This window comes from Falco naumanni, chromosome 7, assembly GCF_017639655.2.
Source record: "Falco naumanni isolate bFalNau1 chromosome 7, bFalNau1.pat, whole genome shotgun sequence".
Classification (NCBI taxonomy): domain Eukaryota; kingdom Metazoa; phylum Chordata; class Aves; order Falconiformes; family Falconidae; genus Falco; species Falco naumanni.
This window is the reverse complement of record NC_054060.1, coordinates 57,473,146-57,498,989: the sequence shown is the minus strand read 5'-3', so window position 1 is coordinate 57,498,989 and position 25,844 is coordinate 57,473,146.

The following is a 25,844-nucleotide window of genomic DNA, read 5'->3' as shown; positions in this document are numbered from 1 at the left end:
CTACCATTAATGTGTGGAAAATAAATGAGATGGAGAGACTGATATCAGAGGAAGTAAAAGGAAGCGCTGAGCCAGTTTATATAGCACAGGCTTCCCATTTTGTTTTACAGTGTATAGAAGGCTGTCATCAAAGTGATTGCTCTGGGGCAGAAAAGGCAATTCTTGATAATTAGATCTTATGGCAGGCTTTCTTACATTCAGTATATAAGAACCATCAGGTATAATACCCTTCCGCTATACGTCACCTTCTCCTCTGTCCTGTAAACATTCTTAGAATGTAGAAAATGAATAATATATGTCTTTTTTCTCTGGAGTTATTTTCCAGAAGAGATAAAATTCCAAACATGGTTTCACAGGAGTTTTAGTGACTAGGACTATTTTACATGTGATCTGATAGCAATTTGCATTGTGACCAGCATTACAGTAAAAAACCAACATCTTTTCCACAGTTCTGTGTCCTCGTATTTTATGTTGTTTCATTTATTAGTCCTGGACGTTTATTACTGGGGTTTTTTAATTGAAAACAAAAAGCTGTGCTGCCTATTTAAATACAAATGCATAATGCATTTTAAAGAATTTACTTCACTGTATCTGTTTTAATGCACCACAGCTATTCTTTACATGTAAGTTATTTTTATTAAAGAGACACTCATCTATATAATGGAACTTTAAATTTTCTTTATTTCCTCATTATTGTTTTAAATTATCTGCACTATTTTTGTGGAGCGTTTTGTGCACAGTGTTTCAAGGTATGTAAAGGAAATAATGATGAAATGAAATCCATCCATGGCAGAGGTTTTAGTGAAAGCACTAAACTGGGAACCACAGAAAATAATTTGGTGCGGTTTATGCTTCGATATGATATTTGGAACCATTCTCTAATATTTTATTTCTAGATTCTAAAATGTTGTATGCAGATGTGCAGCAGCATTTTACACATCTGGAGAACATCAGGGCTGTTAGCTATAACAGCTGATCTTATGGTCATTACAGGGTATGTTTTCAAAGCAGCATGTGGAACAAAGACATCCGTATCTTGGGGAAGAGCAGGGTCAGGATTTTGATTTTTAGGATATGATGCCATACCAACTGTGTGTTGTTTTCAAAATGGACTCTTGATTCCTAAACACAGTTTCTTTCAATATACCCTCACAATAAGGTGTGACACTTTTGTTAGTGTATAATACTCATTTATCTATACATTTTTAATTAGGTGTTTTGTTACTACTGTTGGCAAGAAGGTTATAAGCTTAAAAACCCCTGTTTTAACTATTTTTATCCTTCAGATGCACCCTGAGAAGAAAAAAAAAAAAAAAAAGACTTCTGTTTATGTGCAAGGGTGATTAGCTTGTACTGTTAATAGGATGGATTTCCTGGTACTTAATTGAAAGCAGGTGGATAATTAAAACCAATGTGTAGCTAATCAAGAGCCAGATATCAGGTGATCATGAGGCCGTGCCTAATTTTGTTCAGGATAAAAACCTAACTTTCAAGCCTATTTGCTTTAGAGGTTAATGTGAAAAAGGTGAAAAATGCTAGATCCTGGGGAGAACATAATTAAAGTATCGTTTCACAAGCACTAAAAATGGTTGGTACAAGCTCACAGTACTAGAGCCTTCTTTGCTTAGTAGTGTCTTGTGATTATTTTTTTTTTTTTTTGGGGGGGTGGTGGTGCTGGTGGTAGTGTTGCTGTTAACGTTAAAGATGCTTTTTCTTCAGCTGAGCATTGAGAGAAGTCTGAGCCTGTATCTTACCTGTCCTTGTGCTGCTGCAATATGCTTTGTTACCGTTCTCACATTACAAAATGTTAGTGTAAATCTGCAAAGGTGCGATGGGTTAATTAAATGTGATGCTTGTCTTAAAATAGCTTTCCATATTATACATGCCAAATTTGTGGTAACCTTAGGAAAGCATGATAAGGCAGAGAGGAGAAAGAATGGTTGTTTACAACAGTATTTAATCAGCTACTGGTTTTAGAGTATTTCATATGCTGCAACTGAAGTTGCATTTTACCTTAGAGAGTGTGATCATGTTGAGAGGTATGGTACCTAGATCTTGATGGTAAGTAGGAGCTGTTGTATGTTGTTAGGTATTTTCCTCTTCCAAACCCTCACGCTAGGGAGTCGACACACAATGTCATCTCTACCACAAAATGTTAGAAATATGCCTGCTTCTCTATCACCTCTAGTAGTTTTCTGACCTGCTGCTCTGCTGTTTCTGGGTTACTTACAACTCTTATAATTGTTGCTGACAAAGCTGTGTTATACTTACAGGTTTATGTATTGCAAATTTCTACTACTTAAGTACTAAAATGTCAGTTTAACTAACCCGTCTGTCCCTTGTCTTGTCAAGCTACAGTCTTTGTAAGCAGGTTTGTATATAAGCAATGGAAATGTGTAACCTGTTTACAGTGCTACCAATTGCTCTTAATTTTGCTGATATGTTTCAGGTTTTTTACTGAACAGCTACAGATTGATAATATTTCTTCTTTGTTCTCTTTCAAGTTCAGTATAAAGTTGGTTATGATGGCAATACAACTTAAGATTCCGGCTTATTATTAAAAAATTAGTTTGTATCTGAATTGAATTTTATTTGATGGCATAAAACACTTAACTTAGGACATGAGACATTTTTTTCATATCTTTCACATGGTTTAATGTGGAATAATTTTTCTTAGCTATTATTCTTGCTTTTCTTGTAGGGTTTTAGGGTTTAGGTATAGGACAAAATTTTATAGACTTTCTCATGACTCTTAATACGTAATCTCTTTCCTTTACAATGCTTCCAGAAAAACTTTAATTCTGAAAGTTAAGAAAGAGATGGAAAAATACACAAGTGAAGAGGGAGAAGTTTAGAAAACCAGTGGAATCTGCACCTGTATGTCCTTATCTTACAAGGGGGTAAGAAAAGCTGCCAAAATTAAAGACCATTCATTGCTATTGACAAATTACGTACACTGTATCATTAGTAAGAGTTTTCTTTTAGATGTAGGATCTCAAGATACTGTTTACAAACTGTTATGACCTCGAGTCGCAGACCTTCAAGGATGATGATAGAAACAGTAACACAAAGGCAAAAGTTTTAGAACTGTTAATTTTATCATCCTTTAAAGTGGTAAGGAAGGTTTGATTTCTTAACAGCCTTGCATCTTAATGTCAGGAATGGTGAAAATTCATGTCTCTAATTACCTGAGGGTAAAGAATTTAAAAATCCTTTGAGGTTTCATTACCTGTCTCTCTCCAACTTTTCCTGGGATATGTATATATGTAATCTATACATAAATATATATACAGATCACTGTTACAGTCACTGACTCCCAAGGGAACTCTTAACATAGACAGCTTCTACCTTTCAGTATCAAATGTATGTATGACAGAGATAAGCAAGGATTTAGACAACCAGGTCATCTAAGCAATAGTCAGATTCTGCCAGCCTTTTCTACAGGGCAGGGAAACTGGCTGCAAGGTCGTGATCACTGGCTTTTCACTGTATGGTGTTGGGAGGGTAACTTTTGCTATATCTCATTTGTGCTAATTAATCTTGCTTATATTCTTGGCAGTTCCCTTCTGATAAAGGTTTAATTGAACTTGGCACACTTCTATGGAAAACTTTGAGGGTAAAGAAAAATAATTTAAAGAAATGTTTTGCAGAACCAGAGTTGAGCTTCAGTTCTACACCTAGCTCCCTCAGTGGCTTGGGGAAATAACTGTGCTTCTCCGTACTGACTTAAAAGTTTAGATGGTTTTCTAACAAAGGGGAGAGCAAAGTCGAATAAAATAAAAATTATTTATCATATTGCTTAAGGGAGAGTGACCTTTCAGAAAATATCATAACTCTGACAGATGAGGCGGACTTTGGCAGTCTTTAGAGAAGGAGATATCAACTGCACTATAGAATCTCTATTTAAAAGCATGGATATATGTACTGGTTTTGCTGAGAGGTCTTGTCAGCCTGGGACGCTGTGTTCTGGAAGTATGTATGAGTCCTGGTAGGGCTAATGGGATTTGGGAAATGGTGTTTATTAAGCCCTGATTGATCTCCAGCTAAATCTTTACTTATGAAAGCCTGCTAACATTCTTTGAATATATTCAGCTCACTTTGGTGCTTGTCAGTGCAGTGCAGGGGACTGAGTGTTTATATTGCTGTACAAAAGAAAATAACTTCAAATTATAATAGTTTGTCACTAACAATAAACAGGCTGATGAAAATTCTGAGCTACAAGACACCTCCAAGAAGACAGCTTGGTGAAAGGAGTCAAAGACAAAGTGATCCTATTGTTTAAACTTCTGGCTCTGGGACCAGCCACCAGAGAACAAAGTGCTCCAGCCAAATCCTGACAGACAACTTGTTTCCTGAAAACCAGGGGGATTTTTTTTCTCTGGGGAAGACCAATAGTTTTTAGCCTTTTATGGCATAGGAACCAGTTCTGAACTGGGTGAAAAGAAGGTTTTGGTTTATTCTACCATTTGAAAATTCAAATGTAGCCGAGGAAAGAGGTGGCACCAATAGATTAAAAGCAAAATGAGCCTTTCAGTCTCCACTGTGTATTATTGCCACTGTCACGCTTAAGGAAAGGGAACTTCTCCCATCCCTTCTTTCCCCAAACATATCACTTGTTCCAAGAAAGGATAGCAGTGAAATACCAGGACTTTGATGAAACTGCATATATATTGCTGTGAAAAGTGAATAAAAACTGATTCTGGGGTAAGGTGTAATGAACTGCATTGAAAAGAATTCTTCTATGGCTTTGAGGTTCATTGCCAACTGAAGACATGAACCTAAGATAAATCAAACAAAGAAAATGATGATAATACTCTGCAAGACCAAGATATTATTATGCTTCAGGAATAAAATGAAGAAGTTCTAAGATGGGTCAAAAAAAAAATTGTTTTTCCATGGCAAAAGGAAGAAAATTGGAGAAACCACAATAGCGCTGTACAAATCATAATAGGGAGGATAATACCTCTTTAGGTTATTTTCTCTGCTTTAGCACAAAAGATCAGAGAATGTATGAATGGATGTTGAAGAAAAATGGGTTTGGAAGAGACATACAAGGGCTTTCTTGCACTCAGTGTAATCAATGTTACTAATGGCCCTCCTGGCAGGTTGTTTTGAAGCAGTATTAGTCAAGAAGGTGATACTGTCCTATCTGTCAGAAGTATATTAACAAGACGCAGGCATATTTTCTCATCTTCTGATATTATGGGGTCCAGTTGAATATAAGAAATATTTTGGAGGCTGGATTCTTGGTTATACTTCCTCTTTATTCATTCTGATTGTGCAGTACCAGAAATGAGTTAGAACTTCTTATCTGCCAAAGGGTATTCAACCTGCATCTAAACTAGCTCGAGAGAGAAATTACCCTTTAGTATTTGTGAAAATTACAAGTTTTAGAGTTATTTGTAAGTTTCCTATTTCAGTGTGTGTGCGTGTACAGTGTTCTGATTTTTTTTTTAATAAAAGGACATTAAAGAAATTGTTAGTGTCTAAAATATTATAATGTGTAATAATCGATAATGCAGTATAGACTAATATGTTGACAACCTAATATGATGTTTGATTGCTTTTGTTTACCTTTTTTGTCATCATATAACCTTCTGTAGTCACTTGATTTCAATAGCTGCAAAATCTGTGGTCTTCATTTGCAGAAGCTTGAATATTTTCTTTGGCCTTAGCCTCTATGGAAATCTGTCTGAATCTAAGTTCAAGCTTGCTGAAAAAGAAAATACATGGGTTGAAGCAAATATCAGTTAAATAACTGTTTCAATCATGTTTTATCTTACTGCAATATGTTGAGCGCCATATGTGTGACAAGACTCTGAGACTGAGGTGATAGTTGTAAATCCTTTGCATTTAATCTGTAGAACTTTTTTTTTTTTTTCATTTATACATAGACTTTGTACAAGTTCTTAGGAAGCAAAAATGTATACAACTTAATGACAATGTTTCTTCTTCAATGTAATGCTCCCTAGTAACATGAAGTTCCACTAAGTTACAAAGGAAAACGAGTATGTTAACAGGAAGGGTGGACGACAAATTTTCTGTTTCAAGGGATTTTAATAGCTATTTCTAATGGTAAGAGTAAGAAAGGTGCAGATGAAGGGCAATAATACTTAAGGTATGGAGAATGTGGCGAGTAATTAGTCAACTTTCTAAGTTAGGTAATGCACTGGAACATCAAGGTCTTCTACAGTGTAGTCTATTTTTTTTTTGTGTGTGTGTTCCTTTTGTTGCTGATCTTCACTCTTTTTTTTGCAAATCTATACAAGAAACTCAGCTGCATCTTGAGTATCTAGATATGAGCTTGTTGTGTTAGTCTTGTTCCTTCCAGATAATGAATTTACTCTTGGAGTTGGATCCTCATTTCAACTTTACATTGATTTCTTTTTTTCAGGTTTATACATCTGTCTTCATCCAGTTAACAAAAGTGTAGCAGGGGCTAGTCATTTTGTGGCACATTTGATCAACTTTTGAATGAAAAAGAGTGCACTTAGATGTATAGTTAATAAGTGATCCGATAATTTCACTTCTGAAAGCAGATATTCAATTTGCATGTTTATCAAGATTGTGTATATATGTGTGTTCAGATTCCTGCAGATATTGAAGTGATGCTGTGTATAAATGGCTATTCTGTATTATCCCTATGTTAGGGTATATGAACATGGTGCATGCAGGCTTGTAGGTGTACATGCAAAATGGTCTCCTTTTCAAAACCGTGCTCACTTTATAACAGGAAAAATACCCTTTACCTAATATACTTTTTGTTTTCTTTCACTGTAATAAACTCATTCTTTCTGTGTTGCTTATCTCACTTTATCTAACTAGATGTTAAAATATGTAGGTTGTAGCTTTGGTGTTGCAGGTTTTTATTCCTTGCTTTTTTAAAGTATGAGCTTGCTTTTCTTTTCTCTGCTAAGGTCGGGCACTGGATTACACCGTGATACAGACCATGTTTCTACTTTTCTGTTGCTCTCTGAGCAATTTCTCATCTGGCAAACCTTCAAAAACTTGCCACATTAGGCACTGATACCAACCAGACCAAGAATGTAAGTGTGTCAGTACAGCCAAAGATTACAAAATGTCAGCACATTAATGTATCAAGTATGGTTGAGGGGATTTGTACCCATTCAAATGGGGGAAAAAATTATTTGCTATGATTCTCAGCTGTCTCCAGGGCACTCATCTGTTATAAAACTTATTTCAGTACAAAAATGAATTGCGAGAAGTCTTCATGCTGCACTGATATTGTACCCAGCCTGTTTGCAAAACACTCTAGCAGTAGACATTTTTATAGGACTCAGCTAACATAACAGCACCTCATATGCAAAAGTTAACCAGACCCACAATATTCTGTTAAGAAAAAGAAATAATTCTGACCTGCAAAAGTGAGGTCAGAATTTAATCTCCAATTTTTATTTCATTAAATAAAGAAACTCATTCCAATTTGCTGTTAAGTTGCTGGTCAGAAACTATGATGATGGCCTCAAAGCGCTGTGGAGAATTTCACAATTTGTCATGGAGTGATAACTTCACCCAAAAGTGAAAGAAAAAAAATCCTTATTTATTCTATTTACTATTAAACTTCTCCAAGACGAAATCTAAAGATAGGTGTAGATTGTTTCAATTGGTTATGTGGCTCTTTAATACGATTCAGATAGCAGTAATACCTAATTACTGTACTGGATCCATAAACTGGATTTGATGGCAAAGAAGGAATTACTTGGGTGCTCCGGTGATCTGTGACATGATGCTCTTTTGCCTTCTCTGATTAGGGTAATAGGCTACTGTTATTACATGGTAGTAATTAGATATTACTAAGATATAAATATATATAAATATATAGATATTACATGTTAACATTCATATTAGCCAAATACCCATAATATGCTTACAGTACATGTAACTTTTTCTATATCCCCCACAAACTAAAACTCAAGTAGTATATAAAGATGCATCATTAATATCTCTTGCTCTAAGAGGATGAGATTTGAATGAGTATGGTTTAGACAGGACAGACCAGTAAGTGCTATCCAATAAAGAAAAGGAAGTGAAAATACTGCACAAAAATTAACAAACTTAAAAACGGGAGTATGCAGAAGTTTATCACATAGCTGATTCTTGTGTTGTAAGAATGCATAATTTGACATTATTTTGATTTATTATCTAGTTGACAATTCTACTGTGTCCTTCCTTATTAAATTCTGGTCTACTTGGAACAATAGCTTCCTCTTTGACCTATAATGACATTTCAATGGCTGAATACTAATTATTGAAATAAAAGCCTCATAATACCACCTAACACCTTCCCACACAAAATCTTTTCTTGTTCAGAGAATGCTTCCCAGCTTTGGCGGCTTCATTGTTATATTTTATTATTGTTTGGATTTACTCCCCACCCCCCGCCCTTTAAATGCCTGGGTGTGAAAATGAAATGCACTGCCACAAGTTCTCTAACTGTATCATATGATAGGACTATTAGTAGATAGAAGTTGCAAACTCAGTTACATTTTTACAGTCAAATAGGTGACGTTCAAGTCAAAGTTTTTCAAAAGTAAGAAGAAAAGGGGGGGGGGGGGGGGGTGTGTGGGGGTGTGGGGAGAAGAGTACTCTTTGTACCCCATTCTGTAATTGCACATATTTGTGTGTAATGTAAAATAAAATACAAACATGTCTATTCAATCTGAATTGAGTTACATTTACTAAGAAAACTGGTGAAGGGTCTAGAGAACTGGTCATGAGGAGCAGCTGAGGGAACTGACATTGCTTAGTTTGGAGAAGAGGAGGCTCGGGGGGATCATATTGCTCTCTACAACTACCTGAGAGGGGGTTTGTAGGCAGGTGGGGTAGGTCTTTTCTCCCAGGTAACAAACAACAGGAGAGGTTGTGCCAGGGGAGGTTCAGATTGGTTATTAGGAAAAATCTCTTCACAGAAAGGGTGGTCAAGCACTAAAACAGGCTGCACGGGGAGGTGGTGGGATCACCATCTCTGGGGGTGTTTAGAAAAACACATAGGTGCAGTGCTTAGGGACCTGGTTTAGTGATAAATGAACCTGGCAGTCCTGGGTTAATGGTTGGACTTGATGATCATAAAGTTCTTTTCTAACCTAATTGATTCTTTTCAGAACTCCAGCTAATAATAATTCAATATCAAGAGAAAGGTTTTACTTTGGTCCCTTTCAAGACATTATGTAAAAATATGGAGAAGCTAGAGAAGAAAAAACATAGGATCTCAACATTTTCCTTTAGAAATATGTTAAATATTTTATAATATAAACCAATATAATCTGCATTTTGAAATTGGTAGTCATTACTAATAAGACTATCTGTAGTACCCCTGGATCCAAAGACAAATTATATTGTTCACCTCTTAGAAAAAGTTCTATCTTTTCTGGAGCAGTAACTTTTTGCATTTCTCAGCAACTGAGAACTCTCATGTTAAAACATTTTCTTACAGCTTTTTTATTGATTAAGGATGACTAGAACATCATGATCCTTTAATATTCTTCGAGGTGTTTTTATTTGCTTTTTACCAGCATTACCAGCTAAATATAGTTTTATTGTGTCCACCTACAGCTGTAAAAAACCTACTAAACCACAGTAAACCGAAAAACTATTGCTTATTCTGGGGCTGGGGATTAGAATTAGATATCTAGCTGCTCCTGTCAGAACACATCTGTCTGAGGAAACACCGGGTGAAAACAGGGATTTTCTTTGATGGAAGCTGCAGGGGGTGAACGTGTCACCATATGAATGGGGATGAAATGATATATGGTTAGACAGGTACAAATAATGCTGCTGATCTGGTTGAAAAAAATATTCTTGGTATCACCTACATTTTTTAAAACATCTGCAAGGATCTGGAGGTTTGATGTTCAGTTTATCCAAGTTTGTGATCTAAATAAATAAAGCTTTGTCCATTTTTGAGATACAGGTTTACTATAGTTTTAAATTAGTCTGATAGTTTTTCTTGGTTGCATTCAATTTCAAACAGTTTTCATGTTAGCTAACTTACATTTTTCCTGTTCTGAACTTCATTAAAATATTTCCTTTTGGACATGTCTAAGTAATCTATTACCTTCCAACCCACTCACATACCCTTTAATTCCATATGCAGCTGGACATTCTATGAGCTCCACAGAGCACAGTATCTCTCACCTGCCCAGGAGCATCATACGCTAATCACAACTGCCATCTACACGTACACTTCTAATATTAAATAGAATCAAATTAATGCATTATGGTGTTCCAAAAACTTAAAATTAAACCAAGAACACAGGACACCTCAGGAGCATCCCTTATATTTCTGTGTAGGATGAAAAATAAAGGTATGCACAGAGTTGTATGCTAACTATACAACAGAAAGTGTATAAATACTGGAGGAAATGGTCCTCAAGTTTTCCCTTCAGATTCAGGGATCACAATTGCTGTTACAGAGTGGTATTTTTCAGCTCAATGAATATGTTATTCTTTGAGGTTAATCTTTAATCTTCATATGGAAGTTGGGTTTCACAAGGCTCTAAGGGATTAGAATCACTGGATCCAAGTATTTTTAAGCTTGTTCTACTGACGCTGTTTAAAATACTTGTAAGTCTGTGTTTCCAAGTAAAGCAGAGAGATACTTCAACTGAAGAGGTACCTGCCTTAGTAAAAACTGTAAACTCTGGGAACAGGTAGCTTAAGGAAATCAAAACTGAATATTGAGAGGAATGACCCTGCCCACCCAAATATTCGTTACATAACTTTACAGACAATTTTGAATTCATCCTATCCCGTTAATAGTCTAAGCTATGCTACATGTATTGTCCTTTCCAGGATCTCCTGAATGGCTGTGAAGGGTCAGAACTGTTTCCACTTCTCATCAAATCAGCGATAAATACCCATAAGATGTAGTACCTCTTGAATCAGTATAATGTAGGTATTCAATTATTTTACATGTCATCTTCCATCCTCCAGAAAGACTGAACAAAGTAACTTAATTTCTATTTTTGAACGTCACTTCTGCAATATAAATAAAGAAAAAAATGATCTTGGGAGTTCTTTTAAAAAAAATCATTCTTACTGGAGTTCCCCCTTCTGTGTTTGTGTTTCTGCTGGTCTCGGAATAAATAAAAGGGGTTAGTTATTGAGCTTTTTTTGTACGTGCTTTAATATAATAAAGCATAATCACACTTAATTATGTGTCACTGAATAAAGCTCTTAACTGGAGTAACTCCAAATATAAGGCTTCCTATATTTGGATTATTTAGTCCATCTTGAAGTCCACTGAGTTCAAAAGATATTGAATCCATTTGTGTCAGATAGTCAGACAAAAGTCAACCTTTAAGTGTCATACTTTGTGATACTTTGCATCTCTTAAAACTCACCTAAGATTTTCACAAAACAGCTGTAAAAAAAAAAAAAAAAAAGAAAAAGAAAAAAAGAAAAAAAAGAAAAAGAAAAAAGAAAAAAAAGAGGTTTTGCAATCTGAAGAAAAAGCTGATCCAGAATTTCAAACTTTTATTGTTGCAACTAAAACTTAGGCCTATGGGGACCAGGTCTGAATGCCAAGATTCAATAGCTTCATTGGCTTAAATACTTGTTCATATGTTAACATTGCTTTAAGACCATGAGCGTACTATATGCTTTTTAGACCACAGTGACATTCACATACCATTAGTATAGTTTTCTTTTTTACTACTTAGTTACATCTATACACTTTTGTCATAAATATGCACAAATAGAACCATCTCATCATAGAAAATAATACTCAAAAGATAAGTTACTATTTTACCCTTTCTGAATTACTTATTCAAAACAGCAATTACGTTATACTCACTTATAGCAGATAAGTCCATACAATTCTAAAATTTGTTAGTACAGAAGGTAAAATTTTCTTACATAAAAGGTGCAATTATACTGTTTTATTATTGGTTAGTAAAAAAACATTGTATGCGTAACCCCCTCAAGAACTGTTTGTTAGAAGCAAAGCTCCAAGGTTTGATCAGTCATAATCCTAAAGTAGTAAGAGAATGGGAAGGTGGCTTTGCAGAACTAGAAATACATATTTTAAATGTTTTAAATACATCTACAAGTCAGGAAGGGTACTCTGAGCAGTAACAGATGTAATAAATGTATTGGGGGTAGGAGGAAGGATGATTCGAGTGACTACAGACCAATTACCTGATCAATAACACACACAATTCTGAATACATTTTAAGGGGTAATAACTAGACTTGCACAGTAAGTCAGACAATATAGCATAGGTTTACCAACAATTGAGGTTAACCTGATATTTATATTTGCCACTCACTTTCTACACAAATTAAATATGGTATAACCCCTTCGAGTTTCCATAAAACTTCCATTTTCATTGTTACATGGATGTTTAATGAAGAATCAAAACTGGAAGGATGCTAGCTAAAAAAAAAAAAACCTTTTATGTTCTGTAACAGTAAATAACAGCATGAACGCTGGCCTGGAAGAAGGGTGATAATAAAGTTCTTTAAGTTGGTTTTGGATGGCTTTTATTACAAACAAAATTGTAATTTGCTAAAATGTCAACATACTTCATGAAAAAATTCATCCTTTGCTTGGCCAATAAAAACAAGTAACATACACGCTGTCTACAAATTAATGATTTGCTCTCCCTAGGTAGTGGAAAGTAGTAGTAGAACAAGCAGGTCTAAGTTGGTTTGAAATTAGAAGCTGCATTTGCAGAACAGTCAGATTTATAAGTATACCTTCATTATATTAACATTCCTGAAATCCGTAGAAAGATCTGCATGATGTTTACCATCACAAGAGGGAGTGGTGAACTCTTCCAGCTACAAAGAATCAATTATTCAAGGTGCATCTAAGGAAGCAACATTCCATCATTAGAAGATAATGTTATTATCTTATTACTTATACTTATTACTTATAAATATATATAAGATATAAATGTAAGTAGAAACATATTCCTGTCATCAGTAATCAGTCACAGTTTTTGCCACACATTTGCATTTCAAGGGATAAGCAGGCTGTATGAATGACTACAGGATGATTGTTGGCTTCAGTCTGTGTTGTGTGTGACGTGTATACTTTTAAATAGAAATTTTTATTTTAATACCTGAGATTTTCTTAAAATTCTGACTATTATCTTTAAAAGAATAAGACTTTTATTCGTTCACTAGTTGTTTTCTTCTACAGAGATTTGGTTTTGGGACACTATGACATTGAAATAACACAACATTATTACAATAGTTTTGTTACAGAGTTCAGTGGATCCAGGTCAAAACCTGATGCTGGCAGGTGTGGCCATCACTTCTGCTAGGTATGGGAGTCTGTAGTGACCTCCAGCAACTGCCCAGGTGTTGGTAGTGTGGATCTTTACTAAGCTTTCCATTTCAGGTTTTTAACTTCAGAAAGGATGTCCTCAAGTTAAAATAGAATGACAAGACTTGGGTGAATGTCTAGAAAGAATTTAGGCAGTTTTGCTCCCTGATTCATCTTACGAATGTCACTCAAAATGAGAACCTATCATACACTAAATACAGTAGCCATACAAATTGTTATGTAAAGATTCCCACAAGTACAGGATATCATTATGCCAGCTTATTCTCTGTCCATGTCCCATTTCAATTCATTTCATCATGCCAACATCTAAGCCCCATCCCAGCTTTCTGGAAAACCCATAATTACAGTCGAGACTGGCAGTTACCACTCTTGGAACAGGCAGCTTGCAGCATTTCTCTTGGCGATAGACATCACAAAGGACAATCTCCTGACATCAGTGCAAAGTAGTTTGCTACAGGGTTAGCTAGTGGAACATGCTTTGTTGCACTTTATTAATTTCCTAGTATCCTTCAACAGCTACCCCAGCTGAAGAGAGCTGGTAGATCCTGCTCTTCCCTCAAGTCACCTACCATTTGGGCCAACGCTTGTTTTATTTGTGGAACTGTGTCTCCTGATAACAAGTTTTCTGTGTGCTTGAGATCCACACTGGGGTTTCTTTAGTAGACGTGTTTATTGAAGCCTTTACTGGGGGCTAACGAGCAGAGCTTTCTCAAAGAGGATTTTTCAAGGTGGCATACCCACTCTAAGTTTTCCCTAAGACCAGGATGTCAGATCCTCAAGAGTGTAATGCACCGTGGACCCCCACAACTTTCTTCTGCATTTCACAATTCTGAGTAAAAGAAATTCTTCCTCATCAGAACAATTTTGCCTCTGTCCCCCTTTTATAACTAGGAAGGGACTTTGGCAAAAAGCCTGGATCTATGGGTAAGGTGTGCTCATGTACTAGGACTGTATTTTACCTAAGGTATAAGACAATGAAGTGTACAGAAATCTATTCATAATAGCTCAAATAGTCTTCTAGCTCATTTTTTATGTTACAGTTTCTCAGTGATTGCATTTTTCCAGTTCCATCAACAGTCCTAAAATCAGTGTGATCCAAAGTCTCTGCCACTGTTTTCTGCAGTTAGGATACAGCTATGTAGCAAGTTGCTAGAAAGGGCCTGGACATGCTCCTGCTACAGGCAAAAAAGGCAGGGTCTACCCTGGGATACAGCCAGAGGATATCTGCGGCAGAGTCTGAAGTGTTTCGTTTTGCCTATTTGAGGCTTTCCAATTAGAACTCAAGAAGTCAGATAAGAACTGTGATGTGGCTGCTCTCCAAGGAGAGGTAGGACACTTACCCTGGCATCTGTTCACCTTAAAATACAGTTCTGTTCCATGGGCACACCTCACCCACTGAAGCTCACCGACCCTGGCCTTTGCAGCCCTCTGGTCCCCGAGGACTTGATCCTATGTGTATATTATTTCACGTCCATGAAAACATGAGTGTGATGTTTGTCAGTTGATATTGTAACAGTCCTGCTACTCTGGAAAGAACTAAGCAGATTATTTTGTTTGTTCCTGGGCTTCAAATGGAGAGAGTACTTGGAATAAATGTAACATCTAGACACAAGCAACATTTTTTATTTATTTTTTTTTAATTAGATAGAAAGTCCAGAAGCCTTATTTTACACTACAGCTTGATAGGACTAGTCTATGCTTCCTCTGCACTACTTTTTCCCAGGTAATCCTTGATATTAAGGAGGAAAGTGAATGGACGGAGAGCAGCTGTTCATTCAAGGTGTTGATAAAAGGGAGTGTCATGGTTATAATGACTGAGTAAGGCTTTGTGGCAAAACAGGGGAAAAAGATACTTGGTCTGATTGGAGGTGTTACTTAGTTTCAAGCCCCCTCTGGAATGCCAAGGGAAAAACGAGATTGTCTTTAAAGCTGAGGCACTAGCTGGCTAAAGTATTGCCATCTGCGTGTCAAGAGGCTTAGTTGGGCAGAACTGCATTCTGGCTAAAATGCAGTTAGTTAATTTATGTTCTTTAGCTGGTTAAGTCAGGAGACATGAATCTTAGAGTTAGAGCTTTACAGCACTATTGAACACAGATTAAAATCCCAAGTGTATTTATCTCACACTACTGTAATTTCTGAAGTTGGAGGTTGCTATTTTTCCAGATAGCATCTTTCATCTCTTAAAATACTAAAAAATATTGGGAGATCAAAGATGATGTCATCTGCCTACTGGATACAAATATCATCAACTAATTTCAAAGGCCACTTGCTGTTTAAAAAATACAAACCTAAGAAGGGGGTTATAGTCACCCTGATCCATGTTTGAACTGATGACCAACAGCTAAAGCTGTACCTCTTTCCTACCCTCAAAGTTACATATGACGCTTGAAGGCTGTTGGTTAGAAAGTGTCATATGGAGGTGAAAGAGGGGAGTGCTGTGGGGGTTTCTCTTGGATTTCTTCTTGAAAGAAGAATAGGAGACAGAGATTTTTCAGTGAATAGTATAAAACAAATTAAATTCTTTAAGCCCTTCTTTTGTCATGATACTGATTCTCAACAATTTCCTTTTTTTCCTGATAGCATCTTTAAAACAGAAAATATTTTTCTTCCTTTGAAATCAGAGTATTGTATTTCCCGCCTCTACCCGCATGCACATACACACCACCCTCCCCTTTATCCATTAGTCTTCAGGGTTTTGTTGTCTGTGAAATTTTAAACTCAATAAATGTGGATTTCACTATAGAAGGTAAGAATTGAGTATTAGTTGGTTTTGGCATCCCTTTATTTAAAATTATTTTACTATCTGAATGTCTCTTTCCTCTTAAATAATGGATATTCTTATCTTCCAGGCATGATTTTTTTACCAGAAAGGTACCATTCCCATTTCTTATTCATGACAATATTCTACTTCTGTCAAAACTGATAGGAAGAAGTAGTGTAACGCTGAAGAACAGGCCACAATCTTTGAATTCTGTTGGAGAAAGAGAGGACAGTTAATACTGACAGATTTCGGTTAAGGTGAGATTTGGATTTCAGTTTTGAAATGTTTGAAGAGCAAGAAATATAAATTTTTACAATCAACATTATTGACATCAGACAAAAATGTAATGTTTTATATATCACCAAACTTACTATTCTTCCTTTGTTATCATGTAAATGTGCCTTTGTATAATCTTGCCATAGAAAGCTGAACTGGATTCTCCTGAGCTGCTTACCAAAAAGCTCCCAGGAGGAACCATTTGTAGTCCTGAAATACATATAGATTTTTCTACATTACAATACAGCAACTGAGATTTTTTTTTTTTTTTTTTTTTTTTTTTTTGGGGGGGGGGGGGGGTGGTCATACCTGCATAACCTGTTTGCATTACAGCAGAAGGCATTTGTGTTGTTCCACTCTAGGTGACATACATATAAAACAAAAGTCCTCACCGCTCCTTATCTCAATGCTGTTAATAGCAATCTGCCTTTCAAAAATTGCCACAAATGCAGCAACTGTCTCACCCATGTATTTTCTAAATCATAAAAAGGCAAAGTTGTTCTCAGAGATATATAAGTGTAAAAAAAAAATCAGATTAATATATTTTCCTTCTTTTCTACTACCTAGGAGATTTCATTATAGAAAGGACTTTTCCTATAAAAAATATAATTTGCTTGGTAGTTCTGGTATGACCCAAATAACCCCATTCATTTCACAGAAACAGTTTTAGAGGCAATGTTGCATTATTCATTAATGTTGTGGATAACAACTTCAACCTCAGGACTGTTGAGCCAGCACTTTCATGAGCAGTAAATTCCCTGAGGGGGGAAACGAGAAAAATGTCCCTACCCTGAGGTTTGAAAAATAGTCTTCACTACAGGAAGAGTTTGAGAAGGAGTTGTGTCTAATGAGAGGAAATTCTCTGAGACAGTAATCATCTCTTGGAACATTTTTGGAAACCTGAGGCTCTCTAGAAGACAGTTATAAAGAATTTTTTGTTAATCCTCCCATCCCATGACATGTATATGCTCAGTCCTTGGGAGTCCCTGAAAAGGGGAATTCATGCTGTGGAGGTAGTATTTATTTTATTTATGTCTTTTTCTGCGTGGTGTGCCAATTGGAGGGCAAGAAATGGTGTCTTCCCTACAGAGGATATTGTATACATCAGGGGTCCTCAAACTTTTTAAACAGGGGTCCGGCGCACAGATGAAGTGGCAGGCAGTCATCTGCGGCTGCTTGGTTTCCCCCCCAACCGCCGGGGGGGGGGGGGGGGGGGGGGGGGGGAGGGGTGCGGCGGGTGGGGGTCTATAAATACCAGGGGCCAGATTGAGGACCCTGGGGGGGCCGTACGTATCTGGCCCACGGGCTGTAGTCTGAGGACCCCTGGTATACATGAACCAGAACACGTCATCTGAAATGAGTATTTAGGGAGAGGCAGTGAGGACTCTATCTGTCTTTCCCACACCAACAGATGGGATTAAACGATTCTAAAATCCCCCATTAAGCTGACATCTTCACTCCATACTGATTCCAGTGGTGGTGTTCCTTTGGTTTGGGTGGGGCAGCAGCTGGATTTAAGCAAACATGGACCTGGCCCAGTCATTAGTCCATAAGAATACATCCTTAAGTGTTCCATCCTCTCAGTCTTGCAAAAGTTCTGCTCTTGAAAGGTAGCAATACCATATTCTTCCATGTTAGTTTTTTTTACTGCACATGGGTGATTTGGCCATAATATCCTCAGAAGTTACTTGCATTGATATTCTTGTTAAAAACTCATGGTTATTTTGTGAAAAACATAACATCATCCAATAGCTCCTGTGAAATTTTCACTTAATACAAAAAAAAAAAAAAAAAAAAAAAAAAAAAAAAAGTCAGTCACTTCAAGGCTAGAGATTTATATTTCTTTTCTCCCATGTCACTATGATCTACAAATAATAAGAGTTTGATTCTGATGTCCTTTCAACAATATAAATGAAAACTTTTCCCTTGTAATCAAAGGAAAAAATCAGGATAGGAAATAGAATCAGTAGTTACGTATTTGTTTTTTTGAACAGCAGTGAAACAGAAACACACAGACAGATTGACACAAATGTGTGCCTGCCTTTACTTTTTCGCAAGCATGAATTATTCAAGGAGTATCACAGCATGTATTAGAAATAATTAAAATGTAAGCAGCATTGGAACTATGTCTAGCATGCTTCATTAGTTCTAAATATTTGCAAATAGAAAATATAAGACCTTTCTGATCCTGTTTCACAAGTGTTCCACACCATCTCTAAACTTCCATCCATACAGATTAGGACAGACCTTTAAGGACAGCATCAAGCATCATGTTCAACATCCTGCTCAAGCAGGACCAATGTTAAACATATTAACTGGTGTAATACTGAAAGGCTGGATGTTATGAAACACTAAATTATACATCACTGGGAAAAAGAACAGGTCAAATGGGCCCTTCTGCTGCTGTGTGACATTTAGAACCATCTGCAGGTCCGAAACCCAGCAACATAAGAAGTGCTGTGGGGGCAAATGCTGAACAAATGCGGGTGGTGTTGCTGCCAGTAAGCGAACATCTTCAGCAAAGACAATAAGTTTCTGTTATTTCCATTCTTCAGTTTAAGAATGGGGGGTCAGAGGGATGATCGGACTGACATTTTGAAAAACTAACAGGATGATTTAATTTACTGGACTGTGGCAGTATATCAAATGCCTATGGATCAGTGTGCCAACTTATATAGCTCAGGTGAATTTTTCCTTAAAACACAGGTCATAACAGCTGTGGCACATCACAGAACATACAAGTTTGTGTTAGTTCACCGTATAATTCTTAGTGAAACTCTCTAGGATGAGGAAGACAGGCAGTAAAGTAGTAGTAGCTCTTTAATAGTTGAAAAATAAAACAACTTGGGATAAAAGCAGAGTTTAGTTGAGTAATGAAGTGAAAAGATTTCTGTGAAGAACACAGAAATGATCCAGGAACTTGAAAATAGGGTTGACATTACATGGTTACATTTGGAATTTAAAAACCCCAAACAACAACAACTACTACTTGCTCATTCTATATAGCTATTTACATATGGGAAATACAGTAATAATTATGGCTTTTTATCTTTCTAACAAAAAATTATTTAGTGTTTGGAAGTTTAGGTCATCAAGCTTGACTTCGATTTTTTGGAAACATAAGGGATTAGAAATTTAAGAATCATAGCTTTAGAAGAATTTAGATTAAATTCATCAACATTCAATATAAACAAGAGATGAAGAATGGCCTTTGTAAACAATACTTTCTACATACCTGTAAAATAAACAGGGAAAAAATCTTATTAGTAAATCAAATCCATATGAAACGTAAACAGGTATTCAACAATTTAAATGAGATATATTCTTCTGCTCCTTCTGGAGCATAAATTCTGAAGTCCTTCAGGTCTGTGCAGTGGGAACTTCCTCAGGAATATTAATTCAGTAGAAGAGGAACACTGCCTCTTCTTTTGCTGATATACAAAATGCCTAAATCTGCTGTTTTACTCAAGGTAACAAGGTAATCCACAAAAATGGGAAATCTCTTAAAGGAACTTTTTTTTATTACTTTGTTATTTCATGCTGACTTAGATGATATACTTGCAAAGTTTTCCTGAGGTTTACCTCTAGAACAAAGCAGTCCAGAACTTCAGAGAGGTACAGCCTTACCCCATTCACAGAATAAACATTGTTTCCTGAATAAAAGAATATTCAGTTTCCTCTAATCCACAAACTTTGTGTCTGTGTCCTGTCCCACCACCACCCCACTCCCCACCCCCCAGTTTTTAATTGAATGTTATGCAGATTAAGTCAGAGTTTAGGACTCACACTTGATGTGTAGTTTTATAGTTCTTCTCTCATTCCTTTGCATTCAGATCTGCTTCATATTGCTTCAGTACCAGAAAGTGAGAGCTGACAACCCAGGGGAGGAAGATTTTAATTTTGTTTCTATGCTTTTAGTCCTCACCACTTCTCAGGGTTTTAGAGGGAAGGTGTAAGGGAAAGATTTGCCCTCAATGTAAAACATGCAAAGTTTTTTTCTGCAGATGCGTGTCAGCAGATTGATGACATGGCTCGGTACGGAAGGGAAATCTATTGTGCAAGTAGAAGCTGAACTGCATTTAGAATCTAGATCTGGCCAGTGTGCCCCACCAAGTTTGCACAAAAGCAATAAAAACTGTGGGTTGTTGGTTGTGGGGTTTTTTTGTTTGTTTGTTTTTGTGGTTAAGTTTGGGGTTTGGGGGGTTGTTTGGGGTTATTTTCTCTTTTGGAGGGAATGTGACTTAGTATAAAAACAAAGAAAATAGTGTCAGGGAAAAAGCTCCTGCACAGCATTGTTTACTGAGGATGGGAAATTGGGTGTCAGTTAAAGGTGTGCAGATCATAGTCAGCTAATGCTGGCACTGTGGTAGCTAACTAAAGCAAATCCATTTGCCTTGGATCTATTTGACCCATCTATTAGGTTCAACTCAGTAGCCACCTCTCAGCTTCTCCATTTTACTGTCTTTTTCTAAAGTTCTCAACAACTTTTTGACTCTTGTTTGTTCCTGTTTTCCTCTTTCCTGCAGTGTTATGGAGGTGAATGTCTCATTTCACGCTGACTGCTCCTCTTTTCTACTTCTCAGTGATCATCTGGAGAGAATGACTACACATTGAGAAGTAACTATTATTTCTTGTTCTTCTAGGATCTGTCACAGAGCATGAACACTGCCAAATAGAAAAAGTCAACCCAGTCCCTGTCCTCTCCATTTCAGTGCAACTTTAGGAGGAAGGCTGGAATCCTACCTGTGAGAGAATCCTGCCTTCCTTCCACATTCAAAACTTGAAGAGGATTTTGGAGCAGCTTCCTCTTTCATTGGAACAATTTAATATTATGTATTTGGGCTTATTTTTAAAATGAAATGTTGGTCATCCATTGTATTTCAGAGATTGTTTTGATTTCACAATTTATCTTGGAATGCTAACATCAGTGAAGTGTGAAGCTGTTTCTGTTGGAAGGTGCTTCCTCCCTCTTACTTTAATCCTAAATTTTCATTTCAAATTGTCATTCCAACACTTTCTAAAACAATCATCCCCCAGATGACCCATACAAGCATTCTTCGCACTCAGACTACCAAAGAACATTTTGTAGGTGTTTACCCCTCTTTGTGATTCAACCACTTTATTTAGCCTCTATGATTTTTTTTTTAGTTTTCATCTTTCCTCAGTGTTTTACAAATACAAACTCTTTGTAGGCATTAATCATTAATAAGATAACTTACCCAATGGTACCTTAAAATAATAGATATTTCTAACAGGTACATTTTTCTGTTCTTCAGGTAATGCTCTTAGAGCTAGATTCAGTAGTATCTGCCTGAACTGAATTTACTGTTACTTCCACTTAGTACTATTATGATTTGGATAAACAGGAAGACAAAACACAAAGTCTGTAATAAAGTGATGTATTTGCTGATACTCATTGAATATTTAAAACACAAGGATGCAACTTAAATGTTTCATTTCGTGTGTATGTGGGTGGTGGGATTCTTGTGCTTATTATAACAATCTAGGAAATAATTACTGAGTATTAAGTTGGCCAGGGCTGAATTATTACCAAAAAGAAGCAAAATACAAACAATACAAAGGATAGAAGAGTGACAAACAGGATCTATCTTATCTCTTTCCAGAAGTAATAAATACTTTCAAGATCAAATGAGGTCTGCTTTATGAAGCTAAATTAATACACAGCAGACAACCAACCAGTCTAATACGTTTATAGAAATACAGCCATCTAAAAGGTAAGACCTTACTGCAATAAGGTTTAATAATAGACTTTTAAAGGAAGAATAACTTTTACACAATGGTGTTTAAAATCTGGTGGTCCTGCAAACAGCTACGGATTGGAAGCAGCCTATTTCTGCAGGACTATGATATTCTTATGTATCTTACCCTTCATTGGAAAGTGGAGTGGGATTTAACCTATAAAAAGAAAATAAACTACTGTAACACCAGGTATGGAATCTGCTTATAGAGTATGTACATTGACTTTTGTTGTGGGTTAATCCCAGCCGGCAGCTCAGCCCCATGCAGCAGCTTGTTCTCTCTCCTGCAGTCAGATGAAGGAGAGAATCAGAAGTGTAAAGGTGAAAAAAATCATGGGTTGAGATAAAGACAATTTAATAGGCATGGCAAAAGCTGCGCATGGAAACAAAGCAAAATACAGAATTTATTCACTACTTCTTGTTGTCAGGCAGGTCTTTAGTCATCTCCAGGAAAGCAGGGCTCCATCACACATAATGGTTACTTGGGAAGACAAACTCTGTAACTCCTAATACCTCTCCTTCCTCCTCCTCCTCTCAGTTTTACCACTGCTGAGCACAGCACCGAGCGGTACAGGATAGCTGTTTGGTCAGCTGGGGCTGTCCTGGCTCTATCCCCTCCGCACTTCGTGTGCGCTCCCAGCCCGCTTGCTGGCAGGGCAGTGTGAGAAACAAAGACCTTGATGCTATGCTGTGCAAGCACTGCTTGGCAACAGCTATAGCATCCCTATAGGATCAGCGCTGTTTCCATCACAAACCCAAAACACTGCACCATATAAGTTGCTATGAAGAAGAGTGACTCCATCCTGGCCAAAACCAGTACAATTTTACATGAAAAAACCCTCAATATTCTGCATTGTTATAGTGATAACTTTAAAAACAGATCCTAAAACATGATTGCAATGTGTGATCTGTTTGTTATGTGACTACCATTTCATCTCAGCTGAATGAGCACACTTGTTAACTGGCCAGACAACATGGTAGGAAGTCTAGGTTCCTAAATGTAAAACCGGTAAAGCAAAACCAGAGACAAGTATATATCCCTTTTCCTATGGCACCTACAGTATAATGGGAATCATAGCTAATGATCTGAATCCAAAGGCCAGCTTTGTTTTATGGAATGCTAACTCCTTGTTAAGCAAAGCTGTTTGGGCAAAAGAGCATACTATTGATTTCAAAATTGATTTTGGGTTTTTTTGGGTGCATGTAAAGGTTGGCTCACATATCACAACGTTTTGTTGAATTTTTTTCTGTTGTGTTTTGTTTTGCTGCAGTACAGCCAGTGTTTTCTATGATAGAGTTAAGTTTTAACAGTTTTGCGTCTGTTCCTCCAAATCAGTTATTTTCATATCTATTGGTTTGGACTAAGTCTGTCTGTTTATTTTTAGCTATTTGTATATTTGCTATTATTAAGAAAAAGCTCAAATAAATGAAAGATAAAAGAAAACTTATGAAGTACAGTAGCACAAAACATGATACATTTTCTAGTTCATTTAACAATTTATATTTCAGTCCTTATATAGTTATTATAATCATCATTAATCATCAACTTCTAGATCAAATTGAAACACAGAAGAATGAAAAGGTCAAAGCAATGGAGAATGCTACAATCTTTCAGAGACAATATGTGGTATTAACATTCTACTGCCTTATGTGACAAAACCAGAAAATGGCAAAAGATTAATATGTTTTTGTGATGAGAATTGTTATGGGAAACACACCAGACAAATTAACCCGTTCTTTTTTTGGTCATAGAAGTAACAATATTGTATGTTATAGCTCCAGAACCTCAGCTTGACTAGTAGAGAGACCATATGAACTAAAGTTAAGAAACCCAGCTGACTTTAAAAAACACTTTAAAGATGTATTTTTAAAAGTATTCATAGTTTGGAGCATTAAAGTTAGATTGGTCCCAACTGTACAACATTCATACTGTCTTCATTTTTTTATGGAATTGCTGTTAAAGTCAGAAAAAACGAGGTGCTGTAAATTCCTTGTACCTTGAGGTTTCTCAAAAATCTAGTTCCATGCTCAACTCAGTAATAACATTGCTTTTAGGTCCCTAAGTTATCATCCAGAAATTCAATCTAGACCACAATATCCTCAGTAAAAATGTGCTTCACCAAAGCACAATCTCACTAAGCCAAATTTACATGAACAATAAAAGAGAAAAATGCTGAATAAATAAAAATTGATCACTAGTTTATTAATCCATACCCTGGCAGAAGGTAAAGGAGTACTGAGTAAAATGGGTACATGGCAAAATTTAGCACCTGGTAGTTAGTTACCCAAAATGCTATGCTATACGTTATTATCAAAAAAAGAGGGGGAAAAAACACACCCACCTATCCTCTAAAAATATCCACTAATGTCAGAAAGTAAGGAGGAGAAAGTAAGTGAAGAGACTGGGTTTGTGTTTTTCTCTTCCAAGAAAAAAGAATTGAGACATAGATCCTGAATGCCGGAAGTTCTGCTAGAAACTGGAACTTAAAGGAACCATCCAGTATCAGTATGGAACAGACACGGAGATGCCTGTCAGTACCTGTGTTGATACTGAACTGTCTGCAAAACGGTCAGGTATCATGACATCCTGGGTAAAAACACAAGGAGTTGTAGCAGGGGAGGTATTTTGTATATTTGTTTGCATTTTTCAATTTGGACATAATGACATATATGCCTATTAACTGTTCTTGGCCTGAAGTTTGTATATACTTGAAATTGATTAAAATGCCTTTAGAAAACACAGTATCATTAAACACATTTTTTTTATGAGACCAGGACTAGCACTTAACTATCCTAGTTTAAATGTCCAGACAACTAGAACAGATTATGCTTATCTGATACACGGGAAGGACAAATATCTTGTTACTAGAGCTCCAAAGCTAGTAGGATTTGGTAATCAGTATTAATTGTCCATCACAACTGAGATTTGGGACAAAAAATGTGAAAGTTAACAAACACATGCGTCTTTTATTTTATTGAATGTGTGAAAACACAACTTTTGTAGTGTTGTCATATATATAAAATATACCTTCAAAAACAGCTCTGCTCATCCTGTTCCACTTCATATGGTAGTATGAGTATCCATATTGTGAGAAATGCATCTCACAATATGTTCTATAAACTCGGAGATGCATTGGAATTCATACTTACACAACCACACTGAAGAACTGAATTGGTTATGGTAATATTTAGCTCAAATGCACCCATTTTATTCAAAAAAAGCACAAACATAACAAGTTTTGGATACATTTAAAGTTTATTCTAAGATAAGAGACATCCTTTATATGTGACTTTTTGTATCTAAGGCAAGAAAATGCAATTTCAGTATAAAACGTATAAATAGTTTTGAAGTTCAGCAATAACAAAGGTTTAGATTAAATAACCAATACTGGGTATATTATTTTATTGTATTAATTTCTGTAAAGTGGAGTCTATGAAACAAATAGTAAAATTCTGTATGTGAGACATTTTATGAGCAATACCTGTGAGCTGACCTGGAGGGTTTAGACTCGTTATCTGTAAGTCTTGTCAGTATGTGAAAGAGCAATGGGAAGGCTAAAAGCCTTATGACAGTTGTGTATATAGGCATATGAGGAAAATTCTTACATCTGAGGTACAAGCCACAACAGTTCCAAAAGATATCACAAATGTAACACACCGGCTGTATTCTGGCTTTACAGGTTATCTATGGCCTGTAGATATATTTACAGTTCATCCTTGATCTCTGGCTAACA